The sequence below is a fragment of the Marmota marmota genome, unplaced genomic scaffold, assembly GCF_001458135.2.
Source record: "Marmota marmota marmota unplaced genomic scaffold, marMar, whole genome shotgun sequence".
NCBI classification, from domain to species: Eukaryota; Metazoa; Chordata; class Mammalia; order Rodentia; family Sciuridae; genus Marmota; species Marmota marmota.
In genome coordinates, this window is record NW_026000241.1 from 27,095,199 (window position 1) to 27,117,710 (window position 22,512).

A 22,512-nucleotide genomic window follows, 5' to 3' on the forward strand; every position below is an offset into this window, starting at 1 on the left:
CACATTCATTATTGAAGTCTAGGAAAGTGATTGATTTATGTGTGTTTATCTTGTATCCTGCTACTTTGTTGAATGTCTTAAATGTGATTCTGTTGCATTAATATAGGCTGAAGGTTTGGGAGATAGATAAGGGAAAGAAAGACATACCAGCCAATACTTGAGTCCTCAGTGCCAGGCCCTAGGTTACTTGTTTCTCCTGTTTCGATCTCATTTAACCTATACCTGGACCCTATGAGGAATGCAGAATTATTAGACCCATTTACAGGAGAGGAAACAAGTCTTATAGGGATTTTTAATTTGTAGAAAGTTCATAGAGAGGAAGTGTGCAGCGGGGGTGTGAATCAAAAAAAAAAAAAACTGATCTTGTGCTGATACTTCAAGTGCTCACCATGAACTTCTGTACCAGCTAAACAAGGCCATGGAAGAGATGAGAGAAGGTTTGTGCCAGAGATAGTCTCATGGCCATAGCTTGATAAGTAGGCATGTGACCTATGCAGTTACTCAGAAGGGTTCTACACTCAATTTACTACTCTACTGGTGTCATCTTGGAATTCTTAATTATTGTTGAGCTAGTGGTCTTGTATTTTCACTTCCTGCTGTACCTCACACACTCCATGGGAACACACTAAGATTATGCATAAAGGAAAAGAGGAGAGGGTGCTTTCTTTCATTCACTGTTATATACCAGGCATGTATTTATGTGATTTTTACCCCCATTAACTATTATCACCTCCAGAACAACTCTAGGAGGTAAATAAAGTCATCACTTGTATATTTAAAGACACAGGATCAGAGAGGCTAAGCAATTTGTGTAAGGGAAGAAATGAAGCTGGGATTCAAGGCTAGGCGTGTCTAACCTGCTCTTATTCTTTTAAGAGCTCCAGTCTACTCCATGGTTGAGGTAATAATTACCTACCCCTGGGGAACAGGGAGCAGATATTGTTTTGATATTTTCCTCCACTTCCAAAATAGACTGATCTCTCATTAAAGATATATAGTTTACATAATGTAGAATTGCTATCTACTAACTTATTCCTGGTTGAGGCTGATCAAATGAAAGTTTCTCAAAGATAAAAGCATGCAATGTGTAAATATGTTCAAATGTTATGTAAATATTATATGAGAATTATTGGACAAAGAACTGTGCTGTAATTTTTATAAGGTGTTTGTATCAAGGTTATTAAGATTTGTGACTAAGATTTCAGAGTTCTGAATTCTAGTTTGGGCTTTAACCTCAGATAAGACATTTGACTTCTTTGATTCTCAATTAGGAATTGAAAGAAGAGGATCCAACAGCTATAGTAAAACAATTTCATCACAACTGAAGCCAAGTAGAGATTTTGTTTGTTTTTTAGTGCCTGGGGCAGGATGCCTGAATTGGCTTTACATTTAGAAAGAGGTTTTTAGGCAAGAAGGAGGAGAGAAAGAGTTGAGAAGAGCGCTCCTCTATCCTGATACACTGAAGGTTGTTGGTGGACCGGCTTCCTCCCCTGTCTGTAGGTCATTAGTTTTCTGCTTCCAGTAGCCACAGTAGCTGGTCTAGTATAGCAGTGAGCCTGTCACCAAGCTGGGAGAGGTGGTACAGGATACTTGTTGGGGAGGAAGGAAGGAAGGGAGGAAGGGAGTCACCTCTAAATTCACCTAATAGTCCCAATATTTCTTGATCATTGTTAAGTTTTCTTTCTGTTTCATGGGCCATCTGAGCAAGGACCCAAGGGTCATGTCCTAGCTATCGTTCTAGGATCAATTAGAAGTATTTTCACAGTTGTGGGTCCAGGCTCAGCTGAGGAGAATGACACATTTGATTAATGATGTCTGTCATGGGCACTTGCATGTAGGAGGGTGGTGATAGATTTAGCTCATATCCAACCTATTAAATAGTTACCAGCCCTAACTCAAGGCGGACTTTCAAGAAATATTTGTTGGATGACTAAATAGCCATTGCTATCAATGTTAAATTTGTTATACTGGTGAGAATAATATAATCCCAGAAGTTGGCTGCAAAGTTTCTAGAGAATTGAGGGCATCTTCCTATGCCCAAAAAATGTGGAAAGAATGTGGAATTTCTGTTGATATTTCAGAGTGTAGATCTTAGAACATCTGCATTAGAATCACATAGTTAGCTTATTTAAAATACAAACTCCTAGAGTCCATCTGAGACTTATTTTAAAATGCTTTGACGGGCTAGTATATGTCAAATTTGTCAAAATACACCCTACTGTCAAGTATATCTTCATTTTCACAAATGAGCTCAATAATTAGGGTATGTATATGTGTGTCTATTGAAGTGGAAGAACTTCTGCTTTATAAGATGAGGAGAGGTTATATTTTTAAATTATTAATATTTTCATTTAGCCTATTGTAATCTCAACTAAGAATGAGCACAACTTTGAAATGATGCTGGAATCCAATAGAAGGTCATAAAAGACAATGCTCTTGATCGAATAAGTCCTCCAGCATAAAGTATGGGGGATCTAGATAAATTAAACTTATGGGCTAATAAAAAAATTTTTTTAGAAAGTGTCATAGTCATAGCTTACTCAGCCAGGTAACATTAGGAAACATCATAGAAATATGGTGTTTATTCATCCCTACACACTTGATTGTAAGTGTATGTGTGCACACATAAATGTGCAAACCATAAAAGAGAACAGGGTGGCAGAAGACTATAACAACAGCTGAAGGATAGAATGCATTTGAAGCAATGCCTGACTTCTAGGAGATAATTAAACAGCACTAAGTTGAGAGAAGCAGGGAAGGAAAGGAGAAAAACTGGATAAATGTGAAGTTTATTGGATTCAAGAAAGAGGAATGAAGCTCAGGGAGAGGGATGGGAATAGGGAAGACAGTAGAATAAATTGGACATCACTTTCCTATGTTCATATATGAATGCACGACCAGGGTAACTCCACATCATGTACAACCACAAAAATGGGAAATTATTCTCCATGTATGTATGAGATGTCAAAATACACTTTACTCTCAAGTATATCTTTAAAAAATAAAAAGAAAGAAAGAAAAAAGAATTGGACAAAAGTTTAGAAGGCTACAGAAGAGGTACTTCAACTCAAACATCCTATAAGAGCAAGACAGTATCATTGAAAGCAAATGAGCTTTGGGCCAGGCAACCTAAGTTTGAAGTGACCCAGCCACTTAATTAGGTCTCTGATCACAGGGAAATAGTTTAATTCTTCTAGAATCCATTTCCCCATTTGTGAAGCTGGATAATGAATGATGGAGCTGACCCAACTAGTGGCAGAAGTGGAAAACATATATAAAATGCTGGCATGCAGTAAGCACTCAGCTAACAGCCTTTAATGGGGAGAAATCAATGCTACTTTCTAGTTTCAAGGTTCGATGATCAATATTGTTATTCTAACATGGAATCATTTTTAAGTGAAGGCATGTGGCAAGTTTCCAGAGGCTCAATTGCTCATATGTGAGGACAGCCTTATCAGTCCAAGAGAGTTCAACAGCCTCTAGAATGCACTTTGGGTCCAAAGATCCTTCCTGATGGAGAGCCATTATTATTTTTTTTATTCCCCTAATCTCAGATGATCCCAAAGTACACCTTAGTTAGTTAATTGAGTCAAATAAATATTTTGTGCTGAGCTCATCTCTTATGTGTCAGCCCAGGTGCCAACAGCCAGACTTGTGAAGTGATCCACAGGCCATAGAAACTTGTAGAAAGACTCACCTGTGTTTCCAGACATGGGGTGAAGGAATTGCTGAAGAAAAGATGTTTGCGTTTGGTTCTGAAGGATGTGTAAGAATTTTCCAGCCACACTCCAGGTGGGGAAGCCATGTCAACAACGGGGAAAAGTGTTTTCACTTGGGTAGACAGCAAACAGGTAGTGGCAAGAAGAAGCAGGTGAATCTTCTCCCCCTGCCCTTTATCCCCATATGTGAGCAATGGGCAGTTTGATCCTTAGTGACCTTTGCCAGGACATCAGGGTTTGAGTTTAATTACAGCAGGCTCATAGAGTAGAGGGAAGAATAGCTTTGTTTTAGAGGGGGGAATGACCAGATTTCAGTGACATACCTTACAAACCCTACCCAACCCAACACAGTCATGGAAAACCTTTCCATGCGCTCTGTAGACTCAATGGTATTCTGAAGTCAAGAAGTCAAACTTAAATATTATTTCCAGGAATTCCAGAATCAGAGGCCAGAGAGAAACAATGCATTGTGGCATTGATATTCTGTCTTTTCTTACTTATTTTACATCCTTGGTGTATTCTCTCAAGCCTACTCACATAGACACACATTAATATTATTTGATTAATTCACTCTTATGTAGTTGCATCAATAGACCATGCCAGTTTGGGGTGACAGCCAACTGAACAAATAAGATATTTGTGTGTGTGTGTGTGTGTGTGTGTGTGTGTTTGCTTCATAAGTTTTACTGAATCAATAGAGGGTGAATATGTATAAATGCATAAATGAAAATAAATTTAAGCTGGGTGCAGTGGCGCATGCCTGTCATACCAGAGGCTGAGGAAGCTGAGCCAGGAGGATCATGAGTTCAAAAAGCCAGCCTCAGCTGTGAGGTACTAAGCAACTCAGTGAGACCCTGTCTCTAAATAAAATACAAAATAGGGCTGGGGATGTGACCCAGTGGCTGAGTGCTCCTGAGTTCAATCCCTGATACCTCCCCCCAACAAAAATAAAAAAATAAATAAATTTAAGAGGTTTCCTTCGACCGTATGAAACTATTTTTCCTTTCTGACAACAAAAAAAGGAATTATTGGTCAGATTGATTCCATATTTAAAACTATTAAATTCCAAAGCAAAGTTATGTCTAACTGTATAGACATAATCAGAAATAAATTCTACCTAACCACCTAAATCTCAAAAATTTGGCCCATTATCCAGTTCAACCAGGGTGGTGTTTTCTGAAATGCAGATTTGTGGGCTCACCTAGAGAGTGATTCAATAAATAGGTCCAAAGTATGGTCTGGAAATCTGCATTTTTTTAACAACCTAAGGTGATTTTGATTGAAGTGATCTATGTATTAGAATTCCAGAAACTCCGTTTTATCCTTTCCAGCCTGGATAGTTCAGTCAGAGGTTAGACAAGGTTACCGGGTGGCTTGATAAATATAGAACTAGAGAAAAGGGGTGGACTGTTCTGAAAGGAGAATCCTGCATGAATCCAAACAGCCACTCAAACCACTGGGTGAGCTTTTGAAACACAGCATGGTATACATTGCACAGGCCACAGGGGAGGCTAACACATTTGAGTTCTTATTCCCTCTTTGAATCCTTCAAACCATTCATTAGCACTTCATTCTATACATATAGTTCCTAAAAGCCAGCTCCCAATGAAATCCAGGAGGCATTGGAATACTTGACGACATCTTTATCTCATCAGCAATCCAGAAACACATACTTCTGGGAAAGGCATCTGCTATATACTTTGTTCTACTTTAGGTCTCTTCCTAGCAGTGGACCCTGACTTTTCTGAGTTCAAGTATCTCATCTTCTAAAATTACATCTCTGTCTCCTTTGCAGTAGCTGCTCCTTGCCTGTTCTTGACTCCACAGAAAAGTGCTCATAGGGGAGAAAATAAACAAAAATTGTTTATATGCAACAATGTCCTTAAGGTACTTTTTTATATGCCTGAAGGAAACTCACCTGAAATTTTGCAAGCATGCTCTTAAATATCCAACACCATTATATTAAAAAACAACTTTTCTGAAACAAATTTGAATTTCAAATACTCCATTCTGTGAGCACTAGGGATATGTATTCATCCTTGTTGGAACATGACTCCAGACTATTGGTTCAGAACTTGAAGTCGTCAAATCTTGTAGAGTTCACTCACTCATTGTTAGCTAAGTAAGAATCATATTTAACTTTTCTTACCCGTTCAGTACTTCCACAGCAAGAAGGCACAGGAGTTTCAGGTGACATTTGTTCATAGAGCAAGTTGTGTTATAAGAAGGGATCCTGAGCTTATGGAGCCCAAATATTTTATAATGGGCATGCCTTACCTTTGATGCAATGAGAGCTTATCTTTATGTCCTGAATCTGTTCACTGTAAAAGCATCCTTGGAGAGCTAGTCTGCAGCCTAGGCAGTCAGTGCTTCTTCCCAGTGTTTGGAACAATTGGAAAATCCATGGAGACTTGTTCTCCATCGATGACCTGGGAAGACACTCTGTTCTTGAACACATTTATTTGGGCTTCTTAGGGATGGGTTTCAGCAAACACCATTTCACATTAGACATGTTGATTGGCTAGCAAAGTTTATGACTAGTAAATATCTAGAGCAGTATTAATAGTCAAAATTGAATATTGATTTCAATTAATGTTACTCATAGAAATTAGCAATATTATACTCATGGAAATCTTTTATATTTATTTTTCCTGTAATGCAAGTACATCTATACCCACAACATAGCTGAAGAGCTTTTTCATATTTTACTCCTTTAAATGGTAACTAGTATAGAGGCTTAAAACTTGCAGGTCTAGATATGCAGAAAGGCAAAATTCAAAACTGAATTATCTGGGAACATTGAAGCATATCCTGAAGTGGCAAAGATTTTGTTTATATATTCTTTTTTTTTTTTTTAATCTTGCAATTTGGCTTTGGCTGGCTGGTCAAAGAGGTTTTATTTATTCAACCTTTTCATGGTCTGAATTATCACACAATCGTTCAAGCCTATTTTTGCTTGATTGTGTTACTGGGCTTTTAAGATATAGATATGTGCTGTTTATTTATCATTCCTGGAAAGACAGAGAAAGAAAGTGACCACATAAATAACTTCTCACCACAAACTTTGGGCTTCTTGACTTTGTGACAAAGTCAGTTCTACATACTTCACAGTGGGAATGATGATTTACTTTGCTAAATTAAGATCAAGGACTTTTTGCCAGCACTATGGTGCCTGGAAACACAGGTTTTGTCTTCACAAAGATGCTTTTTCATGGCTACATATTGTGCTACAGTATCTTCCCTGAGCTTCTTTGTGATGCTAATGCTATTACCATCAGGGTAGACTGGGTGGAATTCAGTGTTTCTATGCTTATACAAATGTAAGAACAAGTCTTACATCAGAGATGCAATTGCAAATGCAAATATATTCTAAAGGTTCAACTTTTGAAAAATGAATTCAGGCTCAGCTGTTGTAACACAAATGGAAGATTTTCTTGTTCTATGGCATAAGTAGCTCAATGTTTTGAATTCGATTTCGAACATTATTACTGATATTGATGGTCACTTGGATTTATCTTCTACATGTATGTGGCAAATGCTGCTGCCAATACTTAAGCATCTTCTCTCTTTTTTAATCACCAAAGAATTTACTATATAGAATTCTTAGAAGAGAATCAGGATGTGGACATACCTTTCTGGGACCACCATTTGACCCACGAAACTCATCCTAAGCAAATTTTCAGCCTGTTATTATAACACAAGAGTGTTCTCCTTTTATTAGAAGTATTTATAAATACATTTTCACACTGTCACCACATTTGCCACATAACAGATGCATCACAATTATCGCTTCACTATTTTTTTTTTTTGTAATACTGGGGAGGCAAATGCTTACCACTGAACTCCATCCCCAGCTCCTAGCAGTTCAATTATTGTTGCACACTGAAGTGATTCAGAAGAAATTCTCTATTTAAATAAAACTTCAGCAAACATGTTTGTGTACAAAGTTTGTTTTATTCATATTTTGAGATGTTTTGCCTACTTTTGGAGGTGAGTTCAGTGGACCCAAAGGTTGTACCAACATACAATCTACTAGTAATATAAGAAAACTGTTCCTTCCTATTTAAAGTTAAAGGACTTGTTTTGTTTTGTGGTGCTGGGGATAGAACCTAGGGCCTTGCACATGGTAGGCAAGCACTCTACCACTGAGCTACACCCCAGCCTTACTCTGTACTTTTTTGAGCACTGCTGAAATGAGATGTTTTCATGTATGTGTTAATTGTAATATTTTTCCTTTAAAAATTTTTCTGTATCTTCTGACCAATTCTCTGTTGGATAATGCCTTTTTTTAAAAGTAATCTTACATGAACTCTAAAAAATAGTGAAATGGTTCAAATTTGTGTCATGAATGTTGCTCTAAGTCTGTGGTTTGCTTTTGAATTTTGATAATTTGGGGTTTTGTTAAAGAGAAGTATAAGATTCTTCTACAGAAATGTTTTACTGAGGTTTCCTTTGCATTCTTTCTACTTCCACAGTAGGAGAATTTGAATAAATTATTATCTCACATCCAGAAACCAGATTTATCTAATTCTCCTCTAACTTTCTCAGTAACTTTTAATACACCTGTATTTTATTTTGATATATGAAGAACATTTGAGTAACTGAGTGTTTCCAAACTCTTAAAGCAATAATCTCAAAATCATTTCTATTTAATAACGCATCTCTTGACTACCGATTTGCTGTGGTGGTGGCTTCTCTACAAGATTCTCCTAAAACTCTTTGGAAGATGTGTATTCTATTCTGTTCATCTATTTTTAGTCAATATGAAAATGTGAAATTATTGAATTTTAAGATATGTTCTAATATGTACGCAAATTGGGTCATGAAGTTATTATCATTCATCTCTCAGAGAAGCCTTTTGCCTAGGTACAATGCTGTCATTCCATGTTATAAAAGCAAACTGGAAAACATATAGGTTATCCTGCCAATAATTCCCATCAGCCTTTATTCCTATAAATTAGCACAAATCATTTTTGAATGACTCATTACCAGAGTATCCTACACATATGAAATGCTTAAAATTTTACCTCTCCTGCTCCTGAGCTATCCACAAATTCATTTTCAAATGATATATTATATTTAGAGATGTCCTGGAAATTTTAAACTATTTGTTAAATATGCTTCAGCCTGCTGATTTTCCCTCAGACAAATAAATGAGCTGATGTTGCTCAAGTGTTCAGATGCCTGCATTCAGATTATGTTGTTTAGAGCAGGACTTCTCATCCTTTGCATGTGGTAGTCTTGGATTAAATAATTCTGTGTCTTGCCCTATATGGTCAGCTGTGTCCCTCACCAGTTTCCAGCAGTATCCTCCCACCTCCCAACCCCCACCCCAAGTTGTGACAGTCAAAAAAATGTTTCCATATATTATAGCTGTTTCCTGGGGGAATGATATTGTTTCATTGAAAAGTACTGATTTAAATCAAAATAGTCAGATAATACCCAGCATAATAAATTTCTTTAACTTGAATTCATCTAGTATTATTATTGTTGTTATTATTATTCATTATCTTATTAATGCCATCAGGCTAAACCTAGAGCAAGCTAATTAATTGCACAATGGTCCACTGTCATTAGGCTTGAAAAAAAAATTAACCACAGGGCATATTCTACTTGGCCACATAGTTTAACCCTGACCATAGTAAGAAGAGTGGCATGATTGAAGTAAAACATCTCAGGGATCTCTTTTGGCTCACTGGTCCCTATGTAACCTATGTCGACAGGAAATTTGAAAAGTTGTTCATTTGATAACTATATCGGTACAAGTAAATTAATTATGCTCTGAGTTTTAATCTTACATTTTTGATATTTAGAAATAGCCCAAATTCTATGTGCATAATTCTATGAATCATCTTGCCTTTGGTTTTAGTATATAACCATGGCTGTCTGAGCCAGTTAGCTCAGAGGGGTTTTACAAGATGATAATGAGGCCAATGTTGCAATTTCAATTAGCTTCACAGCAGCAGACTGAACAGCTAACCCTGGCCACCACGCTCAGCCAATGGCCAAGAGAAAGATGAGAACAGAGAATGTTGCCCACTCAGCACTCCCAGGACCATTTAGCCTGGACAAGCAAAGGTCAAATCTCTTTGATGATGATGAGCCATCTGCATTTTCTTCCTACACCAATTGACAGCAGAAATACAAAATTAAGAGAAGGCTGTCAATCAAAAGTGCCTTTAAAGCCCCTAAATATCATTAAGGCAGAGATATTTTTTATCTTAGTTTTTTTTTTTAAGTTAATGAATAGGACAGCTACGATCTTATAAGATATTTAAGTAACTTTTACATTTTGGAGAATTTGTGATATTAACCATATATTTGAATCAATTGCATTTTATAAACTCATGAAATTATTTTTCTAATAATTCGCTTAGAAGGATGAGTCACTGTGAGCAAAAATTTGCCAGCCACTCTGTAAATATAAGGGCCCAGTCAAGAAATTTGTTTTCACTAGAATGGAAAGAATTTTGTAAATATTGAAATGAAGATTGAATTTTACTCCTTTCAATATTTTTTTGTATTGTCAAACAATTATTAACAGGACCTCTGGGAACAATTTTCTTAATATTACTTTATGTGTCATGTAAAATATAAACACCTTGAAAATATGGCCCTCTGCATCTGTCCTATATTCCAAAGATTGTATTTAATTCTGCCCTTGGAATATTTGCATTTTTCCTGCTAAATTGCCTGTATAGAATTTCATGTATGCCTTTCAAGTTAGGTTAATTTGGTTTATTGTCTCAGTTCCAGCATTAAGATCCATTTGTTCCTATTTCTTTTGTCTTTGAATTCTGCTTGTATTGGTCCAGCCCTAAGCCACATTTTCCCAGTGCAGAGCTTCTGAAACTTAATATCATTTGTATAAGGATTCTCCTTTCTCATTGATACCTAAATTTTTCCTCTTGTTTATCCAGAAGTTGGCTGGATTTTTACCAACAATGTTGGTATAGATCATTCTGGTGATGAACAGATATTTAAAATCAGGTTTTCTATTCAAAATGCATTCATCAAAATGCAATCAACCTTAGTAACCTATGGAGAAAATTGTTTTCTAGAAACTGGTATTTACCTCACCTAATCAAAAGTCTCCCAAACAGTCGGGGTCAGATGAGTAGCAGTAGATAAGCCAGACAGATTGAGCTCCTAATGCAAGAATGTCTAAGGAAACTGAGGGGTAAAGATTATCCAGTGGCCCAGCATACTACAGGCAACACTAACACAGAGCAAAGCCAGACCTGGTATGGCTCCAGAGCCCGCAGGCTCACCTGCTACACCATCCCACCTTCCTCATAAAGATTTGTATTATTTAGTATTCAAAAAATGATATGATTTTATTTCTGTATCACACTTGCTTAAAAAAAATGATATTCAAATATTATCCATGCCACCCAAACCTGGATCCCTTCAGGAGATGGTCTATCTGTGCTAATTTGACTTAATGTTGGGTCTCAAATCTGCGACCAGAGACTTGTTCGTGTTTTGAGTCATCGTATTCCACTCCCTGTGACATTTGGGTTCTTAAAACATGTTCAGTGATGTTTTAAAGAATGCAATTTACCCCACTTCCTTTAGAAGACTATAAATAAAAAAAAATGATAGAAAGTGTCAAACCATAATTACACTGAGATTTTTAGTAACCTCGTAAACCACAAGAATGAAATACCAGGAAAAATTTTTTTTCAACTGCCACCATCAAAATCTCATTTGCTGTTTCCATTTTTGCAGCATTGATGGAAGTAATCCAGTTAGGCTGACATTTTTATAGAGGATAGTTTAATGTTCAAATAAGCCCTGTGTTAGTTCACCATTTTTATTTTTTTCAAGGGAAAGGTCTTTTTCATTCTGTAATGATTTGAACTGTGCTATAAAGTAAATGAAAATGTGTCTTGTTAGTTGGATTATGGCTCCAGCAGACACATTTCAGTTGATAAAAAGGTCTTTGCCGTAACCACAGTTGATGTTTACAAATACACACCCCTTCTAATTTTTAATGCTGTTGTATTTCTTAATGTGTCTAATCATATAAAATGTGTCAAAAAGAAAGGGAAGCTTGGTCTCAAACATATGCTTGGCTTTCTGTTAGCAGGAAACAAATGTCCAAATGCGATTGCACACCAGCTCGCGCATGCGCTCACACACTCACTCCAGTATGGCTCCATCCAAGTGTGAACCTGGTGACACAGTAGCACTTAGAGCCAAATGCTAAGCATATGTCAAAATTTGGTGTGATCACAACAGCATGGTACAATATTGTTTCATTCCGTCTGATACAGGAAGAGAAGCCAAATGACAGCGAATCATAAAAACAAATGTCATTCCCTTCTCAGAAGTGTTATGTGTGAATAATTGAGTGAAAAATAAGGCCAACTTATTTCAGAGTGACTTTCTTGTCATTGGTAAATTGATGGATACATTTCTGTTCACCTATAAGAAAGAACAAGCAGACAAACCTTTAATAAGGGAGTCATGTTCAGGTAAAATTGCTGACGTTTGACTTTTTTTTTTTTTTTGCCTTATAGGTCAAAATGTATCTATCATACATCAAAAATGGTATCAGCAAATTCATATAGTAAAATCTGATGGGAAAAATTATTGTATTCATTTTTATCCTTTTAAGATTTCTTTTTATCTGCAGTTTTTTTTTTTTAAGATGGCATACCTTTCAGTAATGTTAAAAGGCATAACTTTAAGGAAGGGCCTTACTGACACAAATAATTAGCTTATGAGTTAAATGTTTTCAATATATTAATATACATGAATTCCATTATGAGATCTAAGGGTAGAATAGACATTCGTGACTAGAAAATTTCACCAAAAATAAGGATAAGAATTGATTCTGAATCCATTGACACCTTTGGATAATAGACAAAAACTAATCTTAGGAAAAACTAAATGCCAAATGATCACTTTTCTGAGAAAACCTTCTATACCATTTAGGTAGTTAGAACTAGATGAAATGATCTATTGATTCATGGGATGAAAATACCATCACATTATCCATCCCAAAAGTTCTCAGCTACCCAGTAAGAGGATCCAGATCCATCCGGATAGGTGGCATGAATAGCAAGGTGCATTATATGTAGTTTGTTTCTAACATTCAAAGTCCTGAGATTAGCTCTTTCATAAATTAGGATGTATTTGAAATTATCCTTCTAAAATGTCACTCTCTCCATCACATTTCAAATTATAAGGAAAGATGCACAGTTTCAGTTGGTGGGTCTTGTATTGCATCCATGTCCTTCGAGGTATGTGTGAGAATGAATCTTGCATGAAAACAGAAGGGTGATGTTTCCAGCAGACTAGCAATCTGTGGATGTAGGCCCCTCGCACAACCTTTCCTAGGATCTGTAGATTGCTGACTACATAATCAGAAAGTTGAGGGTGTGCATAGAATCAGCAAAAGGTCATAGTCTTGAGGAACATTTCTCGAGGTCATGGTGAGGCCTGGGGAAATGCCTGTGCCACCAGTAGAGGACACATTTATCATAACTGGATGCTTATGACTCTTGGGCCCTGTTTCCTTCCTGTGGGCAGTGCCCGACACCCACTGCCAAAGTTTGTTTTCTTTGAGCCCAGTTTATCTAAAGTGGCCATGCTCCAAGAGTTGACCTTTTCTTTCTTCGGATGTGTTAATATTATGGATTAAGCTCTGTAGTTGGTCTCAGTCCAGTAGCTGCTCTCATAGACCTAAGAGAAATGCTAATGTAATTAGTTCAATGCTTGCAGGAGAACCTTGTTCCTTGACCTACACGTTGTTATTAGGAGGTGTGGAGGATGCCTCACTGTTGCCCCCATTTGCAAAGAAATCTCAATTTGACTCTAATTGTTATTCTTAATTACATGATCCTGATATTTTTCTCCACATTATTTAATGGGATAAATTTAGACCATATTTCATTCTCATTATCTAAATATTATTTACCCTTCTGGTGACTTAATAACTTGTATAAGTTTATCATCTTAACAGCAGTGAACAATTCTAGGGGTGGAAAAAAGACATGGCCATTCCAAATTATTTTTCTTTTATAGTACAGGACAGTTCTAACAAAGATTACACCAAATTCCTATGAATATACTCATAGGGTGAAAAATCCCAAGTAAAATGCCAGCAAGTGTAATCCAGCAAACGTTAAGAACAAAAACAAATCGTGAGCAATAAAGCAGGCTCTTGAAAAAAATTTACTCTGAAATAAATCTTGACTATAATCATCTGATTAATAAGTTAAATGAGAAGTTTTATGTCATCTCTATAAATGCCCCAGAGTACTTGACTTTACTACACACTACTTAGGACTCCTGACAAAATATACATAGAAGGCTAATAACTTACAATGTTTAAGATGTTTATTTAAAGAAATGTTAAGGGCTGGGGATATGGCTCAAGCGGTAGCATGCTCGCCTGGCATGCGCAGCTGGGTTCGATCCTCAGCACCACATACAAATAAAAAAATAAAGATGTGTGTCCACCGAAAACTGAAAAATAAATATTAAAAAAATTCTCTCTCTCTTTTTAAAAAAATGTTAAATATCCCCTACATTGTAAAATCATATGTGTGTGTGTATGTATTTAGAGGGAGAGAGAAATTTCAAACTGAGAAACAAGAAAATGAATATAAGTTGATGATTATTTTTCTACAGAGTCTAGTAAATAGGATGTCAAGGGGAAGAATTGGATGAAATGATTAAAAAGAAAGATGAAGATATATACCTAATTAAAATAAATAAATAATTTTTTAAAAAATAAGAGAGGTTAAGAAGATCCCCATTTGTCTAAATTGAAAACTTAAAGAGAATCAACTGGGAAAAAAGCCAAGTTTTAAGAGCTCAGTCTTGTCATCTACTTACTGAAGTAAGTGTGCTTATGACCTACAACCAATTAGAAAACAAAGAGGAAAAAAACACACATCACATTAACAACTCTAAAATAGAAAATAATAAGGAACAAACAAAAAGAAATTTCTGAAATGACCTCAAAATAAGATATGACAGGGAAACACGCATTATATGTGTTCATTGACAAGAAGAATTAATATTTTGAATATCTAAATGCTCCCCAAAGTAATCCAACAATTGAACGTAACTGAAATCAGAAACACCAAGATATTCTTTCACTAATATGACAAAGTAATGTTAAAATTTACATGGGAATAAACAGAACACAGAAATAGCCAATGAATTACTGGAATACTCAGTGCTCTGAAAAAGGACCAAATAGAGTAGAAGATTTGATCAAGTTGCTACATAGATTCTATACAATGAAAAACATGAATAAAATGAAGAGTCTATAAATGAAACAGGAAAACATCTGCAGGACATAATTTCTTGAATATTACAAATATGTATTACCAATATGTAGGAAAAAGATAAGTGTTCCCATAGAAGATAGGAGACCAAAGACTAGTAAACTTTTTCTGTAAAAGACAAATAGTAAATACTTTGACTTTGCACTCTGGTGAAATTGTTCAACTCTGCTCTGGTAGCTCAAAAGCATTGTAGACCAGGTGTACACAAATAAGCATGACCATGTTACAAAAAACTTGACAGAAAGAGAAAAATAGGCCCATGTTAGTGAGCCAGGTCCTGCAGTAGACATGTGATTTGCTCATTGCTGTATTACAGATACAGCTAGAAGCAAGCATGGCATATACCAAGTGCTCAACAAATACACGTTGAACAAACAAATAAATAAATGAATAAAAAGAATAACACACACACAAGTCACCAGTAAACAGGTAACATCATTCAAAATCACATAATGAATATTAAAATCATTACATAACATTTCTTACCCTTAGCTTCCCAAGGTTGTATTTTTTTTCCTTTAATGATTTTTTTCTTAGATATAGTAAAGATACAGATTTACGCATATGCTCATATGTCACTAGCAGGTTGTATCACTCTTTTCTTTTTAGTTATACACATAGAGAAAAGTGAAGATATAATAAAAGAGAATCTGCTAGCTACCTCTTTAGAGCATCATTTATCAACTTCAGTCTCACACTTAAAAATTATTGAGAACCCCAACAAAATGTTATTATTGTTTCTAATATTTGCCACATTAGAAATTAAAAGAGAAATATTAAAAAATATTTAATTCACTTAAAATAACAATAATAGATTCTTTACATGTTGCCATAAATGTTTTTACAAAACTATCTAAATTTTCCAAAGCAAAAAGAAAAAAATTGAAAAGTGGAGCATTGTTTTAAAATGATGAATATCTTTTTAATATGTAGTCTTAGAAGTCAAATAGTTTCTTATATCTGATTCTGAATCCACTACTTTCTGATATGCTATTTTGTGATGTAAATAAAGGAAGGAAAACAATTCTCAGATGATTATGTAGTTAGAAAAGGTAAGAATATTTTACAGATTTTTCTGTGAAAATTCTGCTTTGATACTACACCAAAACTCAACAAATGGTAGTTTCCGAAAGGGTAGTTGCAATATGGAATCTGAAACCATTTCACTGAACTGTTCATACTACTACATTAAAAATACATTTATTTATACTTCCAGTGGACTTTTTAATGATTTTGTGACATCATGCATTGATTGGAAATATTGGTTTACTGAGTCATGTGGATCTTTCAGTTGTAGAAATAATTGATTTTACAAAATTTGAAATTCTATTATTACATCTCCTCTGATCGCAGAAAAGTCTTTCATTATTGAGAATCTATCCAGTCCACAGGGGTTCATGTAAGTTTTCTAGAATTCTAATTTGCATTTGAAAGCATAAATTCTATCACTGGCAGAGAAAACTGCCAGTTGGTTTTGTTGAAGTGACAGACTCTTCTATCACTTTAAAAAAAAAAGTCAGCCAAACACCCGAGTCTGAATAACCACAGTTTAACTCTCACTGGCTCTTTTCAAGAAAAAAAAAAAAAAGATCATCAATGAAGAGGGCCAATAACTGACAGTCTCACAAGTGTCCCCCTCCAGGCCGCCATCTTGCTTCATTATTACTTCTGCACAGCAGTGTAATATGCACCCTTGCCCTTTTGGCAGTCAGAATATTTTTTTAAAAGTGCTTGAGGGCTGAGCTTTCATTAAAATAAATTTTACTGCTTTATCAAGGACATTTTTAAGTGAAACTAGTGTATTTCATATTTTTAGTGCAAGCGTGTGGTGTGAAGAATGCAATGATGGCTCATACAAGTGGTACCACTGCCTTGATCTGTGCCACAGATTTACCCAGTGTTAATTTTACTAGCTGTGCAAATGTCAGCACAGTTGGGACAAATAATGTCTACTACTATTATAAAAATTATTTTGACCTCATGGACATCCTATAATAACCTTGGATCTCCATGGAAGTCCTCGGCCACATTTTTGAGAACTGCACCCTAGATTTGACAAGTTTCAACATTTTACCTTTTTTGCTTCAAAAATGTTTGCTAATAAAATAAATTATATGGATGCAGCTAAAATTCCTAACCTCTTCTGCAGTCTCATTTTCCAGACATTAACCTCTATGTTAAAGTACATAGAATACTTCCGTTTGTGGTTTTGTACTTCCCTATGTATATAAACACCCACTATAATTTTTTAAAATTCTATACTAATTATTCCATTTTCTATATTTGCTTTTACTAAGATGTTTTTTAATTCAACATAATGTGTTTATGTTTTTGAGAGAGATCTATGTGGATATATATGTATCTCTAGTTTATACATTTTAACTGCTATATGATATTCATTTCTTCATTCCTGGATTAATATCTATTTATATCATTTCTAAACTTTTTCTGTTGTGACTGTTTCCTTATTTGAAGTCACTCTAGGTTATCCATTTTTCTTCCTCTGTTGTCAAGTTACCTTCAATGTGGCTTTGCCAATTTACAACCCGCTGAGATTCTAACCTGGTGCTCTCCCTCTGGGGACATTTAGCAATCAATGTATGTCAGATACTTTAAAAGAAGGCATAATTTTTGACCCAGAAATTCCATTTCTAAAGAGTTGACCATTAAAGTCATTTGGCCATCAGGGATGAGCACAAAGGTGTTTTTGTACAGAATTGTTTCTCATTTTATTCTTTATAAAACTTAAAGCCTGGATAAGAGCTTCTAGGGGTTTAATGATAAGTGATTAATAAATGATAAATAAGATAAATTATGGTATTTTTTAATAGACAGTCTGTTAGCATTTTACATCCTAATTTTACTTAAATAGTACATGTTGTTATATAATATTTATCAAAGTGTATGATAGGAATACAGGTAATTTTTATCTTCTTCAATGCATATGTATATGTGTGTATGTTTTCTTTCAATATCTACTTTGTTGCTGAGTAACATATTATTACAAAAAAAAAAAAAAGAAAAGAAGAAGAAGAGGAAGAACAAAGGAGGTTTGGAGAATGTATTTTTAAACTTCATACCAAACTGTCCAGTCAGGCCAAAAAAAGCAGAAGAGCAGTTCTCCAACTTGACAGTGTAATAAGAGTCATTTGAGAGCTAGTTGTACCACCAGAGACCTTGACTGGGTGAGAAGGGATGAACAGTACCCTGAAATGCACAGATGTCATACTAATTTAGATACTAATTTATGACACACTAATTTAGAAACAGTAGCTTATTCCATCTGACATGTCTGCATTGATGGAAAATAAGGAGTCTTTCAATTTTCAACATTCAGCAGGTGAAAGAGACAATAACTAGGGAAAGTTCTGGTAATGCCCCCCCTTATGATAGCCTGGAGTGTGGACAGGAGCTCCCATAACCACATGCAGGAAGGGAGGAGGCTCTCTTGCCTGAAACCCTGACCCAGATTTGACTTCCTTCTTGACTTAACCTGTCTGGAATTTGCTTGCTTCTCTTTAGCTTCGGCAGCCTGCCCTCAGCAGACCAGGTAACACCTGCTCATGTGTGCTTCCTCTCCCAGCCCTTCTTCCTCTCTTCTCCAGCAGCCAGATGACTTCTTCTGTTGGGCAGAGCTTCTCGTATTTGAGCATCAGAATCTTAGGTGAGTCCCTAGCCCCCAGAACTCCTGATTCTGTAGGTCTGGCTTAGGACCCAGGAATTGACACTAAAAATAAACTCCAAAATGATATTGAAGTTTCTGATCCATGGACCACACTGATGCAGAACAAATCAGCCTCCCTAGAGAAAGCCAGCCCACACGAGGGGGCCAAGTCATAAAGTGTTATTCACTGGAATTCAGAAATTCAATAAGCACAGTAAAAGTTAAAACTGTGTTCTCATTAGGAGGCTAGACAAAAATTGGTTAAATAGGGCAGCTCTGGGAGTAGCAGCATTTCTGGTAGCAGTGGTTAGAAGAATAACAATAATAAAATAGAATTAGTAAGAAGAGCAACATTAATAATGAAACAACCAAATAAATAGCTAAAAGACCATTTTGCTTTCTATATTTTGACAAAACTCTTGAACATGGCCTTGCTAGTACAGAGACGAGATTTTGGATGCAAAAATGTCATGAAATCATGAGTTTCAGAAATGTCTCTTTAAATGGGTATGTTGCATTTTCAGTGAAAGCCAGGTCTTTAAAAACATACCAGACCTTATGATCCAGAAAAAGCTGTTTCTTTTTCTCCTGCAAGGCATTATTTATCTTTGGCTAATAGCTTGAGCCAAGCCATTTTTATAGCCCAGCATGTTATCAAAAGTGTTTTTATTGCTCAATCTAACTACTCCCTTTCTCAACCCATTGCATTAATCCTGCCTTTAGAGGCCAAGTGTAAACTGAAGTCTAGATAAAAGGGAATTTTTTTAAGCCCGTTTGTGTTTTTCCTTTTTGTGTTAAATTATGAATACAGTAATTGGCAGTTAATGAGATGTAAGTGCTATAGCCTCAGACACTTTGGGTTATTCATGTCTCTGCACCATTTTTACCTGGCTCTCATTTTCCAAACACCAGACCTGTAATTATGCCAAAATTTGTCTGAGCCAGAGAATATTTTGTTTTTCCTTATTGCTACCTACAGAGCATAAAGTTGTGAAAAATGTTGGACTTGCAAAACTAATTTTACCGCACACCGCCCCCTCCCCCGAAGTGAACATGGGGGGAGGGGGTCATATGTAGTAAAATTAAAGGTGTGTGAACCATAGATTTCAGAGTTTACAGAGACATCTAGAAAGCATCTGGGCTGGCCATCTGGCTTTAGTGTTCACCATATTTTGCATAGGGATTAGCTAAAGTTTACAGAAATGAAATATATGTGGACCTAGGATTCAAACTGGAGATTCTCTAGCCCTACAGCTCGTGGTGCCAAGCCTTGTTTGGACAGAGTTGTCACTGTCTTTGCCTGTGTGGTGTTTTATTCATTGCAGCGCGCTGTCGCCAGTCTACCTTGAAGTCTTTCCTCCTCTGCTTCAGTGTTTCATAAGCTTCTAAAGTTTCATTTATATTTAATGTGTACAGTACCTTTCAATGACAGTGTCCTTGCAGAAGATGTTTGATGTGCTGAATTTGCACACGTAGCTGAGTTAGAAAGATAGATGCATTTGGTTTCGTATAAAGCAAAGTCTAGGCTTCATGTTTAGATTGAAAATGCCAGTCTTTGTTTTCACTCAAGTGTTAATCTTTCTAAAAATGTCCCTCAACTGAAGGACATCCAAAAGGCAGTAACTTATTAGAACCTTGGGTTCAGATTACAAATGTGTTTGGCTAGCTCAGTGTTGAAGTTCAAATTATCTTGGAATTATTTTAAATATTTGTGCAGGAACAGTGATTAGTTTACTAACGTGTTACCTCATAACCTTCCACTAATAACCACCTTGGCCAATGATCATTAACTCCTAGGGCTCAAATGAGCTCCCAGCAAAGGTGACTTGCTTCATGGTTTGAAGCTGTCATATGATGTCTTTACCCTGGGACTTGGAAATGTTGACTCAGGAAATGAATTTGAAAACTGATTTTTCGAGCTGCATTTTATTCTTGGAACAGAAGAGTTGAAAGGGAAGTTCTGATGAAGTAACTTCCTACTCCACCCCTCCCCCTTCTCTGGGTAGTTACTATTTCCTGACTGTTTAGATTTCAGCTGGAGACCAGCAGCGTGGTGGAATGGGGCAGAAATGATAGTGTCGGAGTCAGGGACACAAGATTTCATTCTGGCTTGGTCATTCAACTCATGGTCTCAGACAAGTCATTTAGTTTTCTGGGTTGATTTCTATAAATGAGAAAGTGACACAAGATTATTCCTAGGCTGTTTTCCAGTAGGAAGAGTCTGTAGATGTGTGCATTCTGCCAAGAAAAGCTAAACTAGCTAGAAGACAAGCAATGGGTGTGTGGGTTGCACATAGTTGTTTCCCATTTCTTACCTCTTGAGAAGGCCAGGGTCATGGACTGTGACCTGGGCAGTCACACTGGGCCACAATCTCAGAAGGGTTTTGTGCTTTGTTTAATGCTTTGCTGTCGCCATCTTGCAATTCTTAATAATGTCTCAGCAAAGAGCTTTGCAATTTCATTTTGCTCTGGTATACAATTGATGTCACCAGTCCTGCCCTCTGGGTAATACATTTCTTTCCAGTGTATCTACCAGTTGATGAAAGGAGTCATAACCTCAAATTGGTCACTTCTGCCACCATTGTAGGTTTCAGGAAGACTGAGGAAAGCATAACATTGACAAAATTATATTTGCCAATTTTTGGATCATTTTTTTTTAATGATCCAAAATTTTGATTGCCTATGTTTTCCCTGTTTCATGCTTCCTTGCCCTCCCTTAACCCATCTAAAAGAAAAAACAGTTAATTCCTGATGTTTATCACTACATATTTTCAGTCTTCTTACTCAACATCATCCCCTCCATTGCTATGTAAGCTGTTATATTACAAAATAGAGGATACTTTTGAGCTTTGAATTATTACTTTATTATACATTTTTATTTTTCTAGGGAAGCTACAATTAAATACAACATCTTGACCACTAGAGAGGAGTTTTTGACATTTTGAATCGGTGCATTATAACTATACATAATAGTGGGATTCATTGTTACATATTCATAAATGCATATGATGTAACAACTTAATTTGATCAGTATCCTTACCCGGCATTTCTCCTTTCCCTCCCCTTCTTCCTCCTCCATCCCTCCACTCTTCTAGGTCTCCTTTATATTTTCAAGAGACCCCTGCCCCCACCTTTTTTTTTCCTTTTCTGAGAATTCTTTGGTCTGATGCTACCAGTAGAGAAATTTCTCTGTGTAGTATAGGCTGGTCTCATCAGCAACTGGTTTGTTCAAACCAGATGTGTTCCACTTCCTCTCTGAAAACAGAATGGTCACCCCAGATAAGGAGGGGTCAATTCTGTGAAAAAGGGGACTTGTTAAAGGTGCTAAAATGTGCATTCTTGCAGGGGCCAGCCTGATTGTGAATGACACTAATAAAAATTACTGCAGCTATAAGGAATATAAGTTTTCTTGAATTACACAATGTTATGTGCTAAAGGATGAAAAAGCAGAAGAGACAGAGGGATGTTTCTATGTACCTGTTGATGGCTGATGGATTTTATGTTGTGGGTCTGGTTTCTGAAACTTGAAGCAGCCATATGGCCAAGTTATATAAGCACACAAGCACACCCAAGAGTGTAAATTGCTTGAATGGGCTACTCTGGGTGTCTATTTTGAAATAATTCTCAACCTCTTTTTTTTTTTTTGAAAACCTAGCACTGGGGTATTTATTTTTAAATAATCCTCAACTTTTTCTTTTGAAAACCTAGTGTTCATAATCTTCCAAAATGCTCTCTTTTTTTCCTCGATTCATGAAGTTTTATTCCCCTTGTTTAAAAATGAATTATGGCTGATTTTAATGACATTAATAATATCTTGATA